Source organism: Mus musculus, chromosome 8, assembly GCF_000001635.26.
Source record: "Mus musculus strain C57BL/6J chromosome 8, GRCm38.p6 C57BL/6J".
NCBI lineage: Eukaryota > Metazoa > Chordata > Mammalia > Rodentia > Muridae > Mus > Mus musculus.
The window spans coordinates 34,417,621-34,437,069 of NC_000074.6; the positions used below are offsets into that span (position 1 = coordinate 34,417,621).

Consider the following 19,449-nt stretch of genomic DNA (forward strand, 5'->3'; position numbering starts at 1 on the left):
ATTAGGGGAATGTGCCCGATACCCTGCTTTCTTTCAGAAGGTTTTTATTTTCAGTTCAATGATCATGTTCCTTTTTTGGTTAGTTTTTCCCTATAGTCATAAAGAAAACACCAGTCTCATCTGTTTCATATAGATATCTAGTTTCCCCAGCATCATTAATTGAAGACACTGTCCTTTCTCCTGTTGAATGGTTTTGGCACCTTTATTTTTTAAAAAATCAATTCACCAGATATGTAAGATTTAAAACTCACGTTTTGGGATTCATTTGACTCAGAGGAATGGGTCTTTGATAGTGTGACTACAGCTACTGAACCAGAGCAGGCCACAGGTCTCCTCAGGTAAACAGTGCCTTTTCAATCTACCCAGTGCTCCAGACTAGAATCTCTCTAGCACACTCTTGCCCATTTGCTGTTGATAGCTCCTTACTGGCGGGGCTCCTTATGTGGGTTTAAGTCCTTTCTTGCCTGCAGGGTAGGCAGTAGCTTTTTTTTTTCTTCTAAGTAATCATTGAATCACCACATGAACAGTTAGATGTGGAACGATTCGAGAGAAGGAGGGAGTGAGCACTTGAGATCTTAATCACCTGGGATTTGTCACTAAAAGGCTGCTGGGAGACGTAATACCTGTAATTGGCACCGTGATGCCTGTGGCTGTCATTACTCCTTGGAGCATCTTCCAGGCGTTTGCAATGAATGCATGCTTATTGCATCTTTTATATTTCCAATTATTTCTCTTGAATGCTATCCTAGGAGAACCACACAACCACTCTATGGGAGTAAGTCAGCCTAAACAAATATTTACTAAATTAAAGACCCATGGCTCAGTACAGTTGATTGATTGTATCCAAGGCTGGTGGATGACCCCTGACTTGGAGGCTTTTGTTTTGTAAAAGCTGCCATTGCGATTTATAGTGTACTGGCAGTCTTCTCCTTCCTGATCAGGGAAAATGAGTGTCAGGGGATTTGATAAGGATACACCTAACAAAGACTGACATTTTCCTTGGTATATTTCATTACAAGTAACAGCTTAAGAACGACAAGAAAAAATATAGCCATGAAGAAGGAAAGGCTTTTAGTTCTACAAACACTTCCTTGTAGGAAAACTATAGAACTGTAGGAGATGGTGATGTGTGGCCATGCTTTTGACACACTGCCACTTGTTCAAGACAGAAGACTTGATCATCCCTCACATCTCTCAGATGAGCAATCAGGGCTCCAGAGAAGAGAGCACTTCCTCATGACCAAGCTGCTGGCTAAAGCTAGCCTACCTGTAGTACCTGGTCCTTTGGCTCTAACCCAAAGACTTTACCAGAGCTTCATCGTCTTTTACAGCTTTATTCTCTGCCATCCTCATTTCCACAACACCATCATATAGTCAGACACTCTGTCATCTTGAATAAAGACAGTGTAGGCTGGCTCATCATTTTCCTGGAATTCTTCTCATAAAATGAATCAACATAAATTAGCGTAATAAGAAAGAAAAACTTCTCCACTTGACAGGCCATCTAATGTGATGAATTTCTGTAATAGCATCTCAAAACAGGAAGGAACACAAGAAAATATGTTGTGTTGATTAATTACTTTATTGATAATTTGACTTTTATTATTCACTGGGAATATTTTTTTATTAAGTGTTAATATGTGCTCAGCATGGTGATCGGCACCATAAGTCTCTCCATGGGTAAAATTGAACATGGTCCCCTCCTCATTAAGCCTGGATTCTGGTGGGAAATGCTGTTATCCACCAGGGAAGCTCATAAGTCAATGTAAAATTGCCCTGGTAGGTTAACGAGGAAGAAGTAACACCATGAGGGGATTTGGCAGGAGAAGTCTTGCTGAGTTCGCAGGCAGGCAGAGTCCTTCCTGTAGCATGACCTTGGAATTGTCAAAGAGAGAAAAATATGTGAATAGTTGAATTCTAATCAGAGGCTGTATAGGGGGAAGACAGGAAACCATCCATTGGAAACTATCCAATGAGGCATACTCATTATTGAAAGGATCAGCTCAACTAGTTAACAGATGGAATGAATGAAGTAGAGTGAGCTATGTTAAGATAAGGCCCACAGCCCTGGCATGGACATGCATACCTTGTGATCTGCATTGTGTCTGTTGCCAAACCCCTTTACCCTTCTCAGTTTTCCTCATCAGATCTGTGGCTTAATATCCAGGGTGTATGAGAAATATGGAGGCTTTGGAAATCCAAGCTTAAATTATTCTTTAGATTCACCAAACTCTTTAAGTGTCACTATGATGGGGCTGTGTACCAACAGACACACTGTTAGTTAAAAATACCTGGAAGGTAAATAAATGTTTTTAAGCCACTTGTGTGAAGAGTACATCTTAGCAGTAGAGGACCCTGGGAGTGCTGGCTTGTGTGTATGTGTGTGTGTGTGTGTGTGTGTGTGTGTGTGTGTGTGTGTGTGTTTGTGAGATTGGGGTTTCCTGGGAGCTGTGGCTCACTACCACTGCCCAGCATACTGATAACTCAGGTGATCAATTCAATTGCAGAGGCTCAGCAGTATAGTAAGAGGCTCTGGGCTTACAGTCCAGTATAAGCAGCAGTGCTCACAAACTTGCACACACACACACACACTCATTCATTCATATATGCGCGCACACACACACTATGCCAAGTTGAATTTTCAATGACTAGATATCACTTTGGTATTTGCCTATTATAAAACAATCCCAAGTTAATAAGCCATAAGCTGATTCTATCTTAAAGCAATTTTCTTTGTTAGAAATGAGCCTCTCTGTGTCTCAAAGTCTTTTGGTTTGTTTTTGTTTCATTTTATAAGAGACAAGGACTTGCACCATCTGTACATATCTGGCTAAAATCAGAATCCCTCTTTTATATTCTTTTGTAGTCTTGATTTCAGAAAATATCAATTGATATATGTTTCTGGGAACTTAATGTTTTTAATTTACAGTTAAGAGCTATATTATTAGAATCATTCTAAGGTTGATGGGGAGAAAAGGTAAAACTAGTTGAGTGTGTGTGTGTCTATGTGTGTGTGAGTGTGTGTGTGTGTCTATGTGTGTGTGTGTCTATGTGTGAGTGTGTATGTATGCCTATGTGAGTGTGTGTGTGTCTATGTGTGTGAGTGTGTGTGTCTATGTGTGTGTGTGTGTCTATGTGTGAGTGTGCATGTATGTCTATGTGTGTGTGTGTGTGTGTGTGTGTGTGTGTGTGTGTGTGTGTGTGTGTGTACTGAGAAGCAAACCTCGGGCCTCACAGGTACTCCACTGGTATTCTACCCAGAAGCTACACCTCAGAGCCATTTGATTTGTAATCATTACTTGTCTCTCAGAGACAAGTTTTCTTCAGTAGTGTGCTACAGAGTTGAGGGAAATAATTTTTAAAATTCCTAAGAAATTGCTCATCTCATTTATTTAATGGCAAATATGACAGGTCCTTTTGATTTCTCTATTAATTTAATTTCCTAGGTTGTGATCATGATGATTGATTGACTATTAAGACCAAACAATGGCAAGTATGGACACAGGCCGGTTGTTTTACATCAGCCAGTTCATCCATTATGTGAAAATTCTTGCTGATACCCCAAACCTTACAGAGGACTCCTTTCAACTCCTCCTGTTCTCAAGTGCACTGGCTATAGACCTAACTGCTCACTGAGTGTGGAACAGATTCATCTCTGGTTTTCTCTTGAAGACATTTCTAGGCTCTGAATGGCTCAGTATGATAGGAAATTGAGAGTCCTATGAGGAGTATGCTCAGTAAATATGATGACATACCTGTCCCAGAGTGAGAGCTAGAGATTTGGCTGGGCTTGGAGCCTCAAACCCCCTGCTCCATGTTCCCTGCCCACTTTCACTGTTGGTCTGAGTGGGAGTGATGAACACCGAAGTTTTAGTCACAACAGAGGTATGAAGGGGAGGCTGTCTCCATCCTTTAGTCATCACGAGGAGGAGAGTCCCCAGCAATGGCTCACACTCGAGCAAGAATAGATGTTTGTTATTGTGTCATAAACGTGTTTTTTTTCAGTTGTTTGTCATAACAGTTTACTGTGTGTGACACATTGCAGCTGTAAAGTACAATGTGGACTGTATTATAAATGAAGTTTAAAGAAAGTGATCTAAGGAGAGAAGAAGGCCTAATTAACTCGAAGTTAGCAAAGACAGAAAGATGAGATGACATTGAAGTGAAAATCCCATGAACAAAGAAGCACTTGCTAATGAGAAGGATGGGGGAAACTCTGAAAGCGGCTCTGGGTAGGCAAGGTCTACTGGGTATGGAAGCACATTCTGAGCTAGGGGAGGCTCCAGAGGGCTCAGCCCATGGTTTCTTGGACTCACGTGCTTGGGTAGAGTATCATGATCACAAGAGAGCACTTCTTCACACCACTGTGGACAGAAAACAGAGACAGAGGGCAGCGTACTAAGGTTCCGGTTTGCTTGAAAGACGCATCCCAAGTGACCAGCTTGTTTCCTCTAAACTTGTTGGTGGCATGTTGGTAGACAGAAGTTAGAGAAGATGCTGGACTCGGTTCATCTGCAGGCTACTGACATGGCCCTACCTACCCTGGGCCTACCCATGAGGAGCTAGCCATGTTGTCCAATGAGGAGCATGGGTTAGGAAGATACTCCGGCCTGTGTGTAACATATGGGTAATGGTGGCAGAGAGTAGAGGCCAGGGCTAGCTCCCAGGCAGAGTGCTAGTCACTAAGTAGTGTTTGTGCCCTTTGGTTCCCTCTCCTTGGATAAAGAAAATGACCATGAGAGCAAACAGAAGGTGAACAGCTGAAAGACACATACCTTCTGGGGATACACACATTCTTGTGCAAAGAAACTCTGACTTGTCAAGGTGATAATGGGGGTGATGCTTCCTAAATGGCTTTGTCTCGTGTCCTCTCTTCTCACAAAAAAAGCTTTTTGAAATTCAAACATCTTACAAGAACGTGAGTTGGTCTATGACCAAGCTGCACGGGCATTGATCATTACCAGACTGGGAGACCTGGGTGGTCTATCTACTGCTCAGCTGGCTGTGCCATTTGGTAGTTTCCTCCTACCCTTGAGTGGGTGGAGGTCAAGGAAGAGTGCCTGTTGCTCAGGAAGCCTCTGTGGGGCATCTAGCAGGACAGCTCTTAGGATCCATCAACACTGCAGAGAGGTTGGACGACATGGACGCGTTGGTGAGGAATGTGGAGCTGCTCGTGCTTGGTGATAGGGTAGCAGTTCAGAGAGAAGAGGGGATTTCCTCATTGTGTGTCGTCTCGACGTTAGGGGTTCTCTTGTAAGTGAGGATATGGATTACTGGTGAAATGAGTTGGTAGTGAGAGCTGGATGGGAGAGAAAAAGTTAGAGTTGCCTAAAATGTGGACCTTGGGGCTAGAGAGACGGCTCAGTGGTTAAGAGCACTGGCTGCTCTTCCAGAGGAACCCTGATTCAATTTCTAGCACCCACATGGCAGCTCACAACTGTCTGTAACTCAAGTCCTTGGAGATCCATCACCCAGTTCTGGCTTCTGGACGGTATGCTTGAAAGTGGTGCATAGACATACACACAGGCAGAACATCCATGCGCATAAAATAAGAAGATAATAATTTAATGTGTGGACCTTATCAGGCATTCATAGGAGACTTGTTGGAAGTTGGTATAATGGAGGCAGAGGGACCTTCCAATGGAGACCCTGTCATTGTCCTAGGAATGGGAAGGACACTGAAATGACATCCAATCTACTCCTGAGCCTATAAGCGGGGTTGGTTTTCCAATAGTACCCAAGAGGAAGCTGTTTGCTCATTCTAAAAATATCAAGACTTTGTTAACACATTGTCCCTCATAGCCTGCACTCCTGTCTTGCCACCCTAGGGAAGTCTGTTGTTTTGCTGTGGTTTTGGTCTGATCCAATTCCTTCCAGCTGCAGTATCCTCTGTTTCTTCCCTGTGGCTCAGTGGCTATAAAGAGACACCACCGGGCCACCCATACAGCATTCCTTGGTGGCAGACACAATGGCACTTGTGAAATGCCACACGCATTAGAGGCAGGCATAGGTTGTCTGAGGATGTCTGTGCAGTGGAAACTCCAGTTGGAAACTATAATGATCATGAACACTATGGAGTGACTCTAGCCAGCCCTAGCATGGCAAACATGGTGTTGGCATGCCTGGCCCTTATTCCCCATTCCCACTGCCTTGCTAAAAACTATTAGATGACATTCCTAAAGCTAGCCATCAAGGTCTATATCCTATTTGTCTACTTCCTCCTCCTTGACTACCAAGGTTCAACTATCAACATATTGAAGTCCAGCAATCAAAAGGCCTCCTTCAGCTCACTTAATTAACATGCCCAATTAAAATTAAACACCTCATCCTAACAGGGGGTGTTCCTCTTTTATCTTTGTAAAATATCATTTTCCTATGGGCCTCATCTGTCTTCTCTCTATCCAGAGACAGCTCTTTGTCATTGCCCCCCCCACCTCCTCCCCATGAAGTACCCCTTTTTCCCTCTCCCTTGTTGATTTTCTTCCCATCCCTTGTTCCCTTCCCCTTCTTCCTTTTCCTCCATCTTCTGTCTTTGTCCCTTGTCTCTGCCCTTTGTCCCTCTGTGGTAAATAAATCTCCTTTGTGCTGAGAACTTGGTCTCGGGTGTCTTGAGTTGACTTTTAAGTCTCTTCACATTCTACCTACACCAAGGAGCCAAAAGAGGGAGTTAAGCAAACACTCAGAGGCCAGGGTAGTGTTCAAACCCCAGTTTCCAGTTCTGACAATCCTTCTAGAGCTAGAAACACACACTTGGCCACAGTAACAGTGCAGGTAGACTAGAGCCATGTGGGTGTGAGCTTTTGTCCCGCCTCCCTGGCCACCCTGTGTGAGTTACGTGGGCTGGCTTGACTCCTGGCTTTTAAGTGGGATTTGAGGGTCTGAACTTGGGTCCTCATGCTTATGAGGTACGCACTCCATCTATTGAGCCATTTTCCCAGTACCAGAGAGTGAGGTTCTTTCTCAGTGATTTGCTCCTCTACTGGCTGACCCTGAGCTCAGCACGTCCTCCCAGTTACTGATGACAGAGAGAACGGGGTTGTGACACACCAATGATTGTGTTCTGAGGAAGCATCTAGATACAAGGTCTGAATGGCCTGGTTTGGTTTGGGTTTTCCCTCCATCTCTGTCCCCACCCCTATTCCCACAAACCCCATAAGGCCTATGGGCCACACAGTCTAAGAAACATCTGTGACAGAGGTAGCCAAACAGATAAAGTAGCCAGCGTGTTTGCTGAATGACAGAGATAGAACAAATTCTCTGCTTATGCTTCTGTACTGACGTACATATAACCCAAGTCAAGCATACATTGAAACAGACATTTGGAGCCAACCTATCTTGCCTGGCAGGTCGGTACTGAAGTTGATTGCATTCATGACTGGGTGAGACAGTCCCAGTCTGTTTTCACCCACAGCTTGCACAGTATCTCCCAGCACTATGGAAGTTAGTCAGCAAGGAGGAAGTTTCCAGCTTGGTTTCTCTAAGCCTTTTAACTAAGGTGTATGATGTCTTCAGCTATAGAGTCTAACGATCTAACTCTGATGGGCAACCAAGGTGGGATAGCAAGAGCCTGTGTTGATTTTAGGGGACCTCAGGGATCTCCCTGACACACACCTCACATGGAAGTATCCCACACCTGGTATGAGAACTTCTAGATGGGCAGAGTATTTGCCTTCTCACTCTAACAATTATATTTTTAATTAGATTACCAGACAGTGGGGGTTGCATACAGATTTCTATACTCCCTTTATTATGGCTGACCCTTCTCCTACCCTGCTGTCTTTCCTGTCTCCGACTCTCCCTGCTAAATCTCCAATGTGTCTCCTCTCTACAAAAGTTTTACCTGTGTTTTACTGTCCCCACTCCCTTAATAAAGCCTGTCACAACATCCCTCTCCTAGATTCCTGGCTTCCACAGTTACTACAAGTTAAACACAGGCAGCTGAAGATGCGAAGCTAGGACCCACACACGAGGGAAAACATGTGATGTTTGTCCTCTGGGACCTGGCTGATTCATGCTATGTATTTTTCCAGATCTATCCATTTGCCTGAAGTTGTTATAATTTCATTTTCTTTACAGATTAATAAAACGTTATTGTGTTTCTATACCACGTTTTTACTGTCCATTCTTCAGTTGATGGAAGCTAATTTCACACCCAGCTCCTGAACAGAGTGGCAATAAGCAAGATGTGCAACCGTCTCTGTAGGGGACAGAGAGTCCTTTGGGGACTTGCCTAGAGAGCGGAATGGCTGGGCTACATGCTAGATCTATTTATAATTTTTCTTGAATACCCGAATTGGCTGTGCTAATTTCCACTCGTGCCAGCAGTGAATGGGGGACTCTCTTTCCTCCCATCTACAGCAGCATTTGTGTCGTTTGTATTCTTGAGGATGGCATTTTGACTGGGATGAGATAGAATTTCAAAGTTGTTTTAATCTGCCTTTCTCTGAGGCTAAGGCTCTTTCGGGAGGATTGTGTGATTGGCTTCGAGGCATGCTCCACAGGAGGGAATCCAGGCTTGGTGCTGCAGACCCACTCAACTTCACATGGGTGGGAAGGTCATAGGCACTACGTGGGAGCTTGCTGTTGTTTGAGGAGACTGACTCAGCATTAAACCAGTTTTTCCAAATATCTACGTTTATACCCATAGACGAATGCCACACTCTCAGCTTTAATCACAAGAGCCTGTTTTTGTGGTGGACGGGGTGGGGAATGTACAAACTCATGGCTACTGAGGGAGCTGAGAATGGATGTTGGTTGAGGGCTCAGCCCTACACAGGACACCAGTACTACTCTCTCCTAGGTATAGAGATCATGATGAAGAGGGAGGAGAAGGAAGGAATGATCCAGATACCGAGGAGAAGGGCTGCAGACACCATCTGAGCATGACAGTCATTGCAACCATGATGAGATATTTGTGGCTACCTGTGCTGGGCCTGCACAAGAGTGGCTCTGTCAACCGTTTGTCATGGATGGGGGAGGGGCCCTACCCTTCCCCACTGAACTATTTGCTACTAGCAGATAGTCATTGTTTTTTTTTAGTTTTGTACCTACAGGGAGCCCAGCAGCCTCTGGTGGAGAGTTTCAAACCCATGATCACCCAGATGGACCTGATTAAACTCAGTGGACCACAAAAGAAAGGAAAACCCCATGAATGTGGGGAAGAGATTTATAGGGAGGATAGGGGGGTGGGGGGAGACAAGAGAGGGTAGGTTATGAGAATGTATTATACACCTGCTTGAAACTGTCAAAGCAAAATTTGGAGTGCTTAAATGAAAGAAAATGGAGTTAGTCTGCAGACAAGACAGGATGAATCTATGTTTCTAACTGATCTAAAATATGGGAACTGGAGTGGCGGTGTGTGTGAGCGAGGAGGCGCAAACCTGGGAAACAGATTCTAGAGACCAGCATGGAGGTGCAGATGGACGGTTTGATACAGCCTTTGGGCCAATGGGGAATCGACATGATTTGGGCCAATGGGGAATCGACATGAGCTCTGAAGGAGCCAACTGCCCCACTGTCAGTAAGGTGAGCTGCCTGGTGGCCAGCACATGATGGGACTTCCGTAAAGAAGGCAAGCCCTGTTCCGGGCCCTTTCTGAGGTCCCACTGGTTTTGTTTTGCATTTGTTTGGAGGGATGTGACTGCACCTAAGGTTATAATCTTGATGCTATCCTAGAACCTGGATCATTGAAATAAATTAGGAAAATGGCTTTGATGTGATTCTGTCTCATGGAATGCTAGGATTCAAAGTTAAGGTAGGAAAAGGCTAATTAGTCCCACTTTATAGAAAGGGAAACTGAGACCCTGACAGGTGAAAAGAGCAACAGCCATCTTCAAAGCTATGAACAGTCCTGGCACTTGTGAAGATGGTCCTTGCTTCTGACTCGCTACTGCTGAGGTTGCTTTTTATACCAGGCCTTTCTTTGAGTCTGAAAAGCAGCCATGCAGCCATGTGGGAGATGAGACTCTGCTTGAGAGGGCAACTAGCTATTAGACCTTTTCTGCATGCTTCTGAGAGCTCAGAGAGTCGGTGTCTTTCAGAAACACAGCAGAGCTACAGGCAGGAGCCAGACTTGGAGACCCTGCATTGGCTCACCCACCTTCTAAAAAAGGACAGAAAACAATCTGCACAAGTGATTCTGAAGCGCCCGGGAAATCTTCTGCTACCTTCATAGTCTCCCCAGGCCAGAGCACACAGCCATTCTCTGCCCACAGCCAGGCACTGTCAGAACAGTCATTAACAGCCATGTTCCCTGCCCACAGCTGAACCCTGAAAACAGCAGGGCACAGCTCTGTGCCCACAGCCAGCACGGGCTCACAGAGTCACCAGAAGTTGTGCTTAGAGTCCACAGCCCATCTCACCCCACAGAGTCAGGTTTATGAGTCCACCGTGAGATACAAATCCAGATGTTTACCAATTTCATTTTCCTAACATGGGAATGTCTGGGCCTTCTCAGCGCTCATAAATTACCTCTAGAATGCCACTGGCTTCAAAATATTTCCCCTTTAATTTGCTTTGGGGAGTTCAGGCAGCGGAGGAGCCTCAGCTACACCAACCTCAGTCCTTCTGGGGCATGCCACAGCACGCCATATTTTTCTAAAGCATTCCTTTCTCCGAGTTCCTATTCTCTCAAGTTCTTGTGTACATGGTCTGTGGATTAGCTGTGAGTGGAGCTTGGACACACAGGACCTGACTTCTCTGTGCAGCTTTAGGAAGAATCATGGCCCTTCCCCAGGTCCCAAGGTGGCTCACCTGTGAAAGTTGAAGAGTTGAAGTAGTGGGGTCGTAGTTAAAGGTGAAAGTAAGGGTGACAGTCCTGTGAATTATAGTATCAACTCACACAGTCACCAGCAGTCATGTTCACTGCCCACAGCTATCCCGGCCTCTGGAATTGGAAAACACACATCTGACAGCCATTCAAAATGGTCCTGACAGTGGGTCACTTGGTACCAGAATTTTAAGTGGTAGTAACTTTGGCCAGATGTCCTCACTCTTCCCAAGGAAGCCAAGGCTAGTGGGGTGATGACTATTTAGAAACTGTCTCTATTGCACACTCTCTGTGCTGAATTCCTAACTGTGTTTGCTGCAGCTTTGAGACTTTGGGTGGTGCAGTAGGCAGTGCCCAGTTTGCCAAGTCACCATTATTCTTACCACTGAAGCAACCTTGTCTTCATCAGAGGCTGGCCCAACTGGATGGCTCTGGTTCTCCTGGCTGCAATGGAAAACTTCCCACTCCAAAGTGACTTCCTGAATTTGAGGGTCCTGTCCTTAGTCATTTGACTCAGAAACCTGCTCCATCCTCTTCTAGGTTTTAAGACAGAGTCTTCTATAACTCAGACCGGCCTTGAACTCACTGTACTGCAGATGACCTTGAAATCCTAAGCTTACTCCCTATCTTCTAAGCACCGGAATTACAAGTCTGTATCACCAAAAGTGATGTGAGTCCCTTCTCTTCAGCCTCATCACAACCTTCTCTGTACCTGCTTAGCGTCTTGCCATGGAAGAGTGTTCATGTAGCATTTTGAATGATGGACCAGTCATTAACGACTCACAGAACAAATCTACAACATCTCTCTATAAACACGTATATGTATCACAGCAATTAATGGAGGTATCAGAATCCTAAATTGGGCCAAGATCTACTAGGAGATATTTTCTTGCTTGTTTGGTAAGATTTACAGACAGGATCTAGCCAAGACAGTGCTCCGTCTCTTGTTTGATGCTATTTTGAGTTTTTGCACATGTGGAATCTATTCCTATATTTAGCTTTTATTCCAGCAGCCTGGGGTATTTGGGAATGTTTTCAATTGACCGACTGTGGTGTTAACAAATCTTTGCATGTGCTCTGCAAAACATTAAAAACCCAGCCAACTCCCTTTCCCAACAGCATCTACAGCCCGAGCTATGCAGACCACACCTTTTGCAAAACTTTGTTCAGTGAATGATTCTAGGTCAGGATCTGGAGATTTCACAGACAGCTGAGGGTCTCTATTAATGAGGAAGCCATGAAAAGAGAAATAAATGCTGCTGATAATAAAAAGCAGGCTCTGGAATAGTTCTAATTGGAGGATGACAGCAGAATAATCAGGAACATTGCTCAGAATTCCCAAGTTAATTGGAATCTTGCTGCTTTAACTCAGACTGGCCTCAAACCCTCTATGAAGTGTGGGCTGACCTTGAATTTGCTATCTTCCTGCTTTAGCTTCATGAGTTTTGGGATTCTAGACGTGTGTCATCATTTCTAGTTAAGTATTTAAAAACTTCTATCAAAACACATCTGGCTTTCTATTGCCTAAACCTGTTCTTCAGCTTCCTGTTACTGTAACAAAATACTGGAGGTAACCAACTTAAAAAGAAGAAAGATTTGTGGTGTTGGAGGTTTAGTCCATGGCCAGTTGGTCTTGTTGCTTTTGGACTTGAGGTGAGGTAGAATAGTGTGGTAGGAATGTGTGTGGAGGAAGCCTGTTTACCCAGGGGCTGAGATGCTAGGAGAGAAAAAGGAGGAGATGGGTCCAGTATCATTTTCAAGAATACATCCCTGGTGAGCAAAAGATTTTCCCCTAGGTCTTACCTCTTATAGTTTACATCCTCTTCAAAAAGCAGTAAGCTGGGCACCACAGCTTTAATACATGGTGTGTGAACAAGAATTCCTGGAAAGCAGCTGTGTCTGAAAGACAGATTGACTGATTAGAACTTCAATCATGTGGAGAGGTCCTGGGCCTAACTACCCGTCTCTAGCTGGTGTTAGCTCCCTAAACAGTCATTGCTTACCCACCTCTATGTCAGAACTAACATCCTATGTCTAATAGATTAAAAAATCCTTTTGGAATCTATTAACTTAGCAGATCCCTCACTCCCACCAGCCCCAAAGCTAAGAATGTTACCAGACAGCATAGGAGAGATTTCTTCATCTTGCTCTAACTGGCCCTCTGATGTGCCCGCTAATGTATTTTAAAATTGCCCTGATTTATGGCTTTCTTTGTTCTGTGACTATAAAACTCCACAAAGCTGCTTTCATGTGGGAACGTTATATTTGAACATATCTAAATGTATGTTCCCAGGCCATGGGCATTCACATTTGCTCCAGAATAAAACTATTTATTTTATTCCTTTGAGATCACAGCTGTTTCTTTCAATGGCAGCTCTTTGGGGACATTGAGGATCTAAATGTGGCAGGATTTAGGACCTAACTATGGTACTAAGAATGAACAACAACCCAAATCTCAGACCTCTACTTACTCTTCATTTGTTAATTTTAAAAAGTGTTTATTATTTTTATCTGCATGGGTGTTTTGCCTACATGAATGTCAATATACCATATGCATTCCCTGATGTCCGAGGAAGAAGCAGCTAGCTAGAAGAGGGTGTCGAATCTCCCCAGAACTGCAGTTACAGAGGGTTGTGAGCGATCATCTGGGTGCTGGGGATTGAACCCAGGTCCTCTGGAAGAGCACTCGGTGCTCTTAACCACTGAGTCATCTCTTCAGCCTCTCTCCCTTCATTTCTATGAGAGCCAAGTGTTCTGAGTCAGTATTATTTCAGACATCCAAGCGAATAAGCAGCAGGGCGCTTGGGGGAAAAGGAAGGTGTTGCTTGGCAAGGGCAGTTCCTGTTCAAGAATGTCACCCGAAGGCCGCAATGTATCAAAGATTTGGTTCAAATTAGAGATCGCCAAGCAGATCGCCAAGCTTCTCCATTCCCTTTGTCAACCTGCAGCAAGCAACGCAAAAGGAAACGGCTTCTCCTGCCCGCAGACTCACTCTTTCCACCGGTTCTGTCCCATTCTGTCCCTGCCAGAAGTGCGTTCGTTCTCCATCCTGTGGACTCTTTACTTCCGGGATTTCTTATCACGTTTAGTTTTATTTATTTTCTATACAAAGTTAAACACATGGCTTGAAATATGAGGACGACTCTACCACTGATGTAAAGGACACCACCGTCTTGGTTTCATGTCTAAGCCAAATGGATTCTGGGCCCAGTTCTCTATCCTCACTCTTGGCAGAAGAAAATACACGTGTGCTAAGTTAACAGGGAAATCACCCACAATCACCATCCAGGGTGATGAACCATCTCTTTTAACTTAGTTGTGAAAGAGGATGAGAGAGAACTGAATTTGTAAGTTGGTGAAAGACCAAATTAGACATTAGCCAGTGACGTGTGGGCTGGTTAGACATGTGTGCGTATGTCAGTGGTGTCCTTGCATGGAGTGGGTACCTACAGCAAAATTAAGTCAAGAAAATATTGCAGTGACTGTAAGTGTGCTAAGGAACATTCTAATTATTAGCTTTTTAAAAATTATTTATTTATTTATTTATTTATTTATCAAAAAGTCCAGCAAAACCAGAGCTTCTGTATTTCCTTTAAAGCATTTATACATTTGAAATGCCACCCGAAAGGGTTTAACATGAAGAAGTACTAGGCTGTCCTTCCATGTCCTTCCATGTCACACATTCTGGCGGTAAGTGTATCCCTTGTCCCTCCTCAAAGAAGCCTCCTTTTGCAGCAGATGGGGGTTATGAGAGAGATCTGCCAAAATGTGGAGAGTCAGTGACTATGGAAGTACCAGCCCCAAACGAGACAGCTGTAACTCGTCCTCAACACGTAAGGCTGACAGAACACAGGGAAGAGGACACAGAAACAGGACTTCTGTGAAAGAGAATCTCTTGGATAGGACGGGGGTGCTGCTTCCATGAACTCTCAACAATATGGCTGCCTGCAGAAGCCCGTAGCAGTTGACATGCCAACATGGCTGGGGGAAAGGTTCGTCTCATAGATAGAACACTACAGGCATATTGGGAAATAGCTGCACATATTCAAAAGATATGTGCACCAATTTCCCGCGTAGCCAATAAATCCGTGAACAGGTTACCAATGACATGGATTCAAATAAAGTTCATTTAACCACTTAGTTGAGGTATATCATATTTGGTCTTTTGCTATTGTAATTCATAGACCAACAACATCACTGCACTTGAGCTAAATATATCAACAAGACAAACCCCTTGAAAGGGAGACTGCTGGGCTAAAGTACATAACTTTGTGATTGTGGGGACTATATGAAAAAAAAAGCACCATAATACAACCCATGATACTGCCCCTCCCCCTGCAATGACTTCCTCACAATTTAAGAGTATGGCTGGTTTTGCCTGGAATGTCTCCCATCAAAAAAGGGCAGAGAGACCAAGTGTAATAAACTTCCAGATGCTTTCAAGTTGGCTCATTTGCATTTCTTGAGGCCAGAGAATATCTTGGTCTGAGTGCCAACCCAAAGGCAGAGCAGGAGAGAAGGTGTAAGACCCGAAAAGCCTTACGTCCGGGATGTCCCACTCACAGAGACGCAGAGACAGAGATCGATGCAAAAAGCAAGAGGTTTATTAATCCAGCATGCTGGGATCGTTCTGAAATGGGGATAGAAGCGACCCCGAGTACCTAAAGCACACACCTTTTATACATTTTGGGGGACAGTTTATCATTGGTTAACCTTTAGCGACATTAAGGGGCAGACTTAAGGACCGGAGACATTGTGTGGGCTTTTCTATACAATCAGAGAACTATCTCTTGGCACACCTTGCAGTGAGGCAAATTCTGGGAAAAGAACACATTTACTTAATTCTTTACAACCGTGGTCATTTTGAGCTACCACAAATCTTACAAAGGAATGTGGGAGGAGATTTCAAGTCTTCCCATTCTGGTCTCTGGGAGAAGTATCTGTGTACACATTTGCTTAGAAAATAACCAAAACACCAAGTAATCAAACAAACAACCCAAACAAATAAAAACAACAATAACAGCAGCAAACCCTGACATGCATCAGGTACATTGTTTCTCTTCATGTTTTCCCTCCAGGGAGACAATCTGGACACTTCCACAGAACTCAGGGCCCACAGTTGACAGTCATCATGTCTAACCTACTCTCACTAGGTCTTCATTCTGCCGCTTCCTACCCACTCCAATGACTGCCATCTGACATCGTTGCCTTCAACTTTGTCTTGCTCTAGTGCAAGAGAACTTTCTGGACTAGGGAGCAACATGCTTTTTTTTTTTCTACTTCCACACCTTCAGTGCATTTGTTTGTTTATGGTAAAGATGGAGCAAGCATTTGCCACCCTGTCTCTTCCATGGAAGGCTGGAGAAATCCCCAGAGAACATTGGTAGGAGCAGCTACTAGAAGACATCGAGAATTCTTTTGTTTGTGTGTTTGTTTTTTCAAGACAAGTGCCTCCCAAGTGCTGGGATTAAAGGTGTGCATCACCACTTCCCAGCTGACACTGAGAATTCTAAGCAGCTAAGGGAAGGGCAGATGCCTCAGCATCCAAGCAGCCACAGATGTGGGATGGTAGAAGAGGGACGAGAACCCTGGATTTCTAGCATCTGGACCAGGGTTGGTGACGGGGAGCTCAAAATGTTAGGAGAGACCTGGAGGAGAGGATGCCCAAGTAGGTCCCGTCACTGCCCCAGCCTCCTCTTGATTTGACGGAAGAGATGTCCTACTCCTAACTCCCGGTTCATTTTTAAGTCATCTTTAATAAAAATAAGCAAGCTATTGCTTAATTTCAAAACAGCTGAGTATTGTTCACCACTCACAATGATGTCCTGTATAGCATTTCTTTGGAAAGGGAGTCTCCTTTGTGAGTGTAAAATAGGAAGGAAAAAGGCAGGCAGGCAGGATCTAGTGTAGTTGCTTGTGAACTAGCTCAACTATGGTCTGCGCATGCATGGTCCTGGCCTCGATCCTTATCAGGGCTTTTTAAGAAATTAGCAAGAATTTGAGTGCCAGTGAGTAATAAGAAGAGATCTACAAAACATTTCATGCAGGGATGCATTTGATCATCGCAAGGAAGAATGTTGTCCACCACCCAGGGTAGCTATATGTGATATGGACTTTTCCGTAGCAGGCTCCATAATCCTAGCCTTGACATTTGATTCCACTTGGGTTAGAGCTACCTGACTTAAGGGGCTGTCTCAACAGACTATATATGGGGTCCAGTGTTCCATACAAACCAGAGAGCGTTTTCAAGAAAGGCCCTTGGAAACATAAGGAACTAGGTCATGACTCAAGATGCCTAGAATGTGGTCTGGGGAACTCACACTAGTATCTCTGAATCTCTATGGACAGAGTGACCTCAGCTCATCCTTGCTTCTTTTGTTTGTTTGTTTTGTTTCCTGTTGCTCTTGGTGGCAGGGTCCACTATTTTGTATTCCAAACCAGTTTAATGACCTACAGTACCGAAGCCCCTCCCCTTCTCTCCCTCTCTCTAAAGACGTTTGGCATCAAATATCCTACTGCAAATACTTGTGTGAAATAATGTTTGCAAAGAGTGATTAGATATACCTCATGAATCTGTTTCTCTTTTTTGTTTTATTGCTTAATGTGGGACTCATAAAAATGTACAGCAATTCCATTTTAAGAACAAATATAACTGAACTTTTTCTCTACTTACTCCTGCCCTAAGAAACTAGGGATTGGATCCCAGAGGGGTCCATAGTGTTTCTCAGCTTCCAGTGGAATTTATCCCATTAGCTGTGTCTTTTGCAGCCTGTTTTTTTATGAATTGCAGTTTATCAGACCCCCCTTTCTGCTTTGTGAGTTTTTTCTATTTAGTAAATTAATTTTACTCACCCATGAAGGCACTAAATTCTTGTCTCAGGGGTTTTTATTTTTGAGGAAATGGGTCCTCTTGTCCATAGGCTTAAAGGACATGGGGCAGAATGAGGCTACAATTCTGGCTTGCTTCAGAGAATCCCTCCTATAGGCCAGGGACAGCCTTTGCTGGCTACAAATGAGCTGACACATTAGTAGGCAGCTGTATCATATGGGCTCCTCTTTCAGTGACTGGGGCATGCATGGGGCCAAACATACAAAGGTCAAATAGAACCTTTGGGTTCTTTCCAACATCCGAATGTGTTGTCAGTGTTGATGGTGGTGGCTCTGCTTCTTAAGATACCCTATTGACATCAGTGGGTGATCCATCACTGGACCATCCCCTTCTGCAGTGGTCCATTAAAGGCTGTGCATTCTCTTTGTGTGTGTGTGTGTGTGCCAGTTTCTTGTGATCATGACAAAAATACCTGAGACAAAAGGCTTAAAGGAGTAGACATTTCTGTTCGTGGTTTCAGCCCATGGCTTGCAGGCTTCATTACTTTTGTTCTTGTGGAGAGACAGAACATCATGATGAAGAGTTGCTTGCCTCATGGTGAGCATGAAGGAGGGAGGGAGCACAGAATGAGAATGTTTAAAAATCTATTTCCTGATGTATATGAGTGTTTTGCCTACATGTATGTCTTTATATCATGTGCATGCATTGACTGAGAAGACCAGAAGAGGACATCTCTTCCTTACAACTGGAGTTAAATATGATTGTGAACTGTTCTGTGTGGGTTTTGGGAGCCAAATTCAGGTCATCTGCAAAAGCAGCCAGTGCTCTTAACCTCTGAGCCATCTCTCCAGCCCCAGAGAAGAGGAAGAGAGACAGAGAGAGAGAGACAGGCACACAGAGACAGAGACAGAGACAGGCAGAAAGGGACAGAGACAGACAGAGACAGACAGACAGACAGACAGACAGACAGACAGACAGATAGATAGATAGATAGATAGATAGATAGATAGATAGATAGATAGATAGATAGATAGATAGATAGATAGAAGGAGAATGTGTTTGTAATAAAGCCTCTTTCCCAAATGGGCTACTCCCTTGATGACGTCAAGGCTCTTGTGATCCAAACACCTTCCAAAAGTCTGAGCATCACTCGTTTGAGGACCAGTTCCTTAATACATGAGCTTCAGGGGATATTTCGTTCATAGCATTGTCTTCTGTAAATCATTTTGACAGCTCTAAGCCTGCTGTTCCTCTCTCCCCTATATACTCTATCTTGGATGTATCTGTCAGTGCCATCCAGGTCCTGGGGTCCACCTTGCTTATCCTGGCTTACCTACCAACTCACGCGCACATTTTCTAAACATTGAAAACTTGATGCCTGTCATGTGGTCCACACATTATGAGAGAGTCAAGAAGTCCTATTTATGGATGAAGTCAACAGTGTGCAGATTCTTTAATGATAAAACAAACAAACAAACAAACAAACAAACAAAAACAGTGAGCTAACAGAAATTTTTGGCACTTGTTACTATGCCTCATTGTAAGTGGCTCACCTGTTAAGATCATGTGCTCCTGCAGAGGTCGTGGGTTTGATTCCCAGCACCAACGTGATGGTTAACAACCATCAGTAGCTCCAGTTCCAGGGAATTCTATGTCCTCTTCTGACCTCTGAAAGTATACATGTGGCACTAGTACATATAACAGAACAGTCATACACATAAAATCTAAAAAGAAAATGGTTCAAAGTTCCAACTGTGCACACAGTCATATGCTTGCGGTGTCTATAATAGGCCAAGGTAATTGGAAGGACATAGAATATAGGAAATCATACTTCTTCTCTGGAACTGGCTTT

General features: G+C 44.0%; 1 long non-coding RNA gene across 1 annotated transcript; it reads right to left on the reverse strand.

The window, feature by feature from the left end:
* Window positions 1-1,583: 1,583 nt before the first annotated feature.
* On the reverse strand, window positions 1,584-19,244 carry Gm33910. Its single transcript, XR_378870.3, has 5 exons — window positions 19,151-19,244; window positions 12,572-12,667; window positions 10,753-10,885; window positions 4,317-4,364; window positions 1,584-1,874 (listed from the first exon to the last, which is right to left on the reverse strand). It is a non-coding gene; the product is annotated as a predicted gene, 33910 (long non-coding RNA).
* Window positions 19,245-19,449: the final 205 nt, after the last annotated feature.